This window comes from Xenopus laevis, chromosome 2S (assembly GCF_017654675.1).
Source record: "Xenopus laevis strain J_2021 chromosome 2S, Xenopus_laevis_v10.1, whole genome shotgun sequence".
Classification (NCBI taxonomy): domain Eukaryota; kingdom Metazoa; phylum Chordata; class Amphibia; order Anura; family Pipidae; genus Xenopus; species Xenopus laevis.
In genome coordinates this window covers 109,871,459-109,877,458 of record NC_054374.1, presented here as the reverse complement: position 1 = coordinate 109,877,458, position 6,000 = coordinate 109,871,459, and positions in this window count along the sequence as shown.

Here is a 6,000-nt window from a genome sequence, read left to right as displayed (position 1 = left end):
ACATTATGTGTGTCTGAGGTTGGATTTTTTTGAGAGTTCGTGCAAAGTGTTTTGAGCATTTGTCGTTGAGCTCGTAGAACCTTTGTTTACTGCTCAGGTACGCTCTCTGAGTTTTTGCGTCTAGAATTGATTTTAATTGTATGCGTTTGCTTTCCAGGTTGGTAAGCGTTTCGTTGGATAAGGTGTTCTTATGTTTCTGCTCTAAGTTAAAAATATCCTTAAGTAGAAGGTTAATCTCTTTTTTCTTTTCTTTTTTCAGGTTGGTGCCCATTGCTATTAGGTCGCCTCGTAGCACACATTTTAAAGTTTCCCACAGTGTGGCTGGGGTGGTCTCAGAGGAAGCATTTGTTTGGACAATGTGTTTGATCCATCCCCGAACTATACCTCTTCTGTCATCAGAATGTAAAAGAAAATCATTAAGTCTCCAATTGAATTCCTGCTGTGAAGTTGATGGTACTATAAATTTTACAGTGATCGGTGAATGATCTGAAATAAGCGAAGGACAGATTTCAGCTTGCTTGAACAGATGTAGCCAATGTTGTGAACTAAAAATGTAGTCAATTCTTGAATAAACGTTATGTGTTTTGGAGAAGTGTGTGTAGTCTCTTTGTGTAGGGTGCAATATTTTCCAAACATCTATCAAATGTGCTTCTCTAAACATTTGTTTTACTTCCTTTAGACCAGTCACAGAGATACTGCTTTTATGGGAAGACGAGTCTGTGGTGGGATTCAACGTAAGGTTAAAATCACCACCAAGGATCGTCAGCCCCTCACTAAATTCATCCAGTATTTTCATGAATTTCCTTAGGTATGTGACTTGACCTGAATTGGGGACATAAACATTAGCCAGAGTACACAACTGAGAGGCTATTTTACATTTTACTAGGACATATCTCCCCTCCGCATCAACTTTTGAGTCTAAGCAGTGGAATGGTAAGTCTTTATGGACTAGTGTGAGTACCCCAAGGGACTTCTTAGCAGGGTTATTGCTCATAAATATATGCGGAAACGATTTCACATTTAAATTAGGTAAATGGTTTTCCTTAAAGTGTGATTCTTGTATCATAATTATTTTAGCATTATGCCTTTTGCATTCCCCAAAAATCTGAGATCTCTTCACTGGCTCATTAAGACCATTAACATTGAATGACAGAGTTATACATTCTAAATTTTTTTGAACCGCCATAACAGAGTAAAGTAAAACATAGGTGATCCTAATTCCAGCTGACACTTGATGTCCGTTTGCCTTAAATTTGGGGCAGAAGAAGGGGGAGTGAAGAGAGGGGGGATTGGGAGAGGGGAAGACATATAACAGGGATGTAGAAAAGCCGCAACAGACTTAGTGGGGGTGTTATCCCCCTGGCTGGGTGGGATGTTAGCGGCAGGAGTGCAAGGCACCTCAAATTCGGGGGTGGGTGGTTGAGTGGTGACCATTTCTGCAGGGATGAATCATCAACCACCAGTCCAGCTTAATGAATTGAACTGTACTGTAGAGGGAATGGGGGGAGTAATGAGTAGTTACCCAATAATAATAAACAACATGAAGATACCCAGAGTTCCAATGAGTATACAACTGAACAAGTTATATTGAGGTAGATAAAATGAAAGAGAAAAAGGCAAGAACATTTCAACACGATATGGAAAATAAAACTTTCAAAGTCAATCTTGAGAAAAACTTGTAAGAGCATATATTACTGTGGTTCATATACTTATCTCCAATGTCTCTACCAGGGCGTTGTTGACAAAGTCAACCTCCCGGTTAGCACCCTCGTGTCATTGCTGGAATATCTTTAGCCATCTCGATAAGAGAAGAAGGTGTATAGTAAATAAGCAAATGAGTATGTCATTTGGAGAGGAAAATCTCTCCTTTACCAACAGAGTTCGTAGATCCGAATGGTTTAGACCCGGAACCAACGGAAGTTCAGTCTTGCAAGTGTCTACGTCTTTCTTTAGGGGTCCTCGGTGTTCTTGGAATTCTCTTAGGCGTGTTGACCTGTGACCATTCTCCTTGGAGTTCGAAATCCAGTGCTGGAGTAGTGTTAGGTGCAGGATACCATCCTGGAGTTTCCACGCTAGGTAGATGAAGTCTTTTAATGAAGTGATCAGTATCTCCCGGGAATCTGAGAACTGCTGTAGTTCCATCTTTAATTGCCGTAAGAGAGAATGGGTAGCCCCATCTGTAGACAATATTCCTTTCTCTCAGGGTGTCTGTAAGCGGTTTAAGCAATTTCCGCTTGTAGAGAGTTGTTCTGGATAGATCTTGAAAAAGTTTAATACTTTTATCCTCATAAGTGAGATTGCTAGTCTCTTTTGCTTTAGACAGGATTTCTTCCTTGATTGAGAAACTATGTAAGCAGCAAAGGATATCTCGGGAAGCATTCAGGGGTGCTGCTTTGGGTTTTGGTACCCTATGGGCACGCTCGATTTTTATCACAGTATTAGCATCTCTATCTAGAATACTGTTGAAGATTTGATGCAGTACAGATTGTATGTCACTAGTTTGTACTTCTTCTGGAACACCCCTGACTCTAATGTTGTTCCTCCTGCTCCTATTCTCTTGGTCCTCCAGCTGTCGTTGGAGTTCCAAAATCATATTATCCTGTTTTTGAATATGCTCATGTATAGCTTTTTGATTAGCAGAGTGCCTGATAAAATTAACCTCCATGTCATCAGTACGGGAGGAAAGTGTTGAAATATCCCTTTTAATGTCCTGAAGTTCCTCCTTTATGGAGGTTGTTACTTCTTTCAACATCTCCTTAATATCAGACTTTGTGGGCAGTTGTGAAATGTAGTTGTGAAAATCATGCTCACCTTCCATTTCACTGTCTTGATCTGACTGATCCCTTACGGAGTCTGCTTCCTCCTCCGTGCATTCTGCTGCGGGCGCCATCTTGGAAAGCATGCGCTCAGATTTGTGTTTCATAAATAGCGGTGCTATGTCATTTTTACCCGCTTGTAACTTTCTTGCCGGGGTTTTCTCTCTCTCCGGTCTCGCCTTGCCGGTTTTCCCCATCGCTCTGACTTGATTAGAGACTGGATAAGGTGGTTGAATAGCGGAGCTCGGAGATCACGCAGCCATGCGTCTCCGTGTCAAGCCACACCCCTCCTATTTATGGTTGTTTTTTAATAGCCATTAATCACCTGCAGATGACCACCATTGAAGAAAGAAACCAAGTTTCATTGGAGTACATCTATCTTTCATAAGCTGGCCATAGATGTAAAGATCTTTAAAAGATCTTTTCGTTATCATGAAACCACGATTATTGGTCCCTTATTCCACATTTTAAACCCATGTAGTTAAACAGACTACTGATTGGAGTTTCTGATGAGTGATGCTGTTGGGTAAAAAACTGAAAGTACTTCCCTCTTACATTATTTCAATAGCAATAATCAGTGCTAATTAGCCAACCAAATGGACAGCAAAATCAGACAATACTCAACCCTTCTGTCCACAGACCAATAGGCTTGTGTAAGGTTGTGCCACAGGTGTGTGGCTAGCAGGTGGGAGTCTATATGCTGCATAATGTGGATAATATAAAACTGGAACTTGAAAGGCAGCTGACATGTTGTAAGAATGAAGGTTTATTTAAGGGAGAGTACAGCAGCAATGAATGCAGACTTAAGGAACAAACAAGTACTTTACCAGACCAGAGGTCATAGCCAGGCAGCTGACAAGGAAAGTTCGATAACTCGCAGATGGTCTGGGCAGGCGGCTAAAAAGGAGAGTCTGATAAATCACAGAGGGTCTGCACAGGCAGCTGGCAAAGAGAGTCCGATGGGCAGGCTGAGGTCAATACCAGGAGATCCAAATAAGCAATAAGAAAAGGAGCAGAGAGAAGCATGGAGCAAGAACAGTAAACCAGGTGGTGAACTATGGCAGGAATCAGGAAACTTCAGCAGGAATCAGGACCAAAGGAACAGAAGACCGCTAGATCTGGCTTTAGGGCTTCAATGATCAAGCAACCAGTAGTTGTTTCCAATAGGCTTATTAAGCCCCTTAATTGAATAATTGGTAACACATGATGCAAATGAGATGGGCAGAGGAAGAGACCAGCAGGAAGAGAGCAACCCATGAACATCAGGATAGTAGACCCACATTCACATGAAAACCCCCAGTGGCTGAGTAGGTTAATGCAGATATAGTTCATCAAGCAGAAGAGGGTTTGAGAACTGGAAAATCCTGACAGCTTGATAACTTTTTTCGTTGTCTGTATGCACTGCCTTATTCGATATTTGTTTAGAAAATAATTGTATTGTATTTTAGCCCAGTTGCCCTGTAAAACTGGCCTCTCAGCTGCTTATTTTCTTGGAACTTACTTTATGCTTCTTTTAGGGGCAGATTTATCAAAGGTCGAAGTAAAAATTTGAATTAAAAAAATTCAAATTTCGAACTATTTTTGTGGACTTCAACTAGGAAATAGTCCAAATTCTATTCGAATTTGAAAAATTTTTGAAAATTCTAATTTCGAAATTGATTATATACTTGTACTGTCTCTATAAAAATGTGACTTTTGACCATTCGCCATCTAAAACCTTCTGAATTGCTGTTTTAGCCTATGGAGGACCTTTTATAACCTATTTGGAGTCAATTGGTGGATTTAGAAAAATCTAAATTTTTGGGGGGAGAAAATTTGAATTGTACAATTTGAAAGTGTTATTACTTCAATTTGTACAATTTGAATTCGATCGAAAATGGTCCTATTTGATCAAAAACAAACCTATTTGGTTAGTCTTTTTGCATAAAGTTTTTTACGTTTTTCAGATTCAAAATTCAACCCTTTATAAATCTGCCCTTTTGAGTACAAATTACTTTTTTCTCATCCATCATAACCAACATACTTCTCTAGTTTGATAATAGGGATGGGCGAATTTTTTCACTTGTTTCTCCGTGGAAAATGATGCCCTTAGATTTTAATGGGTGTGTCAGCGACATTTTGCCAGAGGCGAATTTTTGCCGAAACTAAACAGGTCAAATTCGCCCAAGCCTTAAGAGAGCTTAAGCTCTCCACATAATTATGCTCTCTGTTCTTTCTACCTGTCTGCATGTATCTGCTCCTGTAAGTTGTACAGCTGCTCATTCTGCGTATATTTGATTGTTCCTTGTTCATGCTTATTGTTATGTAGCACTGCTGACATTGGAGGGCACCCTCTATAGCAGGAGAAACAGTATGATTTTCACTTCTGCTAAGACATCTGGAGCACAGCCGAGAGCTATTTATCCTGTTAAATACATTCTACAATCAAATCCTTCTGTGTGTGTGAAGACTTTACACTGCCCAGTCCAAATTCTGCTTATCTTACCCTTGTCAGAGGTTATTATAAAGCCTGTTATGTCCCTAATTCAGAACAATATTAAGGCAGAAGCAGGCAGTTATAGAGTAAAATATAACATTTTATGTGAGCAATAATAAAGGACACAATGTGTTTTGTGGATGTCATTTTTTGTTCTTGTTTAATGTGGTTTCAAGGCTACCAGATTCTTAGCTTGTCTATTTTATGCATTTTCATCTTTTGGTACAAGCACAATTAAGCCTTTCAACCCTTTTTCTGTTTCTACTGTTGTAGTTTGGGTTGAGGTCTGTCTACTTTTGCAGTTTCTGTCTGGTTTACTTTACTTTTCAGTTCATCGGAAAAGCTAATGGAATGTGAGAGGCATTAGTTGCAATTCAGCTGGTGTCTCCTAGCAAGGAAAGGTTTTTAATAAACTCTTACTGAAAGAAAAGCAACTACAGATGAAGCCACTTGGATTTGTGAGTTAAATGCGTCATGACTCAGAGTTAATTGAAGAAACTGTGTTATCTAAAGTTATCTTAACTCATTTAATGCATTTAACCTTTTCATTAGCATACCAAAGCACCATTGTTCACAATGGTGAATGCTTTAATTAGATGGGATGTTGTGTCACAGTTTTCTGTGTTAAATGAGATAAATGGGATATCTGTGTTTAGTTATTCTGTGTCAAACAGACAAACCAAAGTGGCTGCATCTGTATCTCTTCCA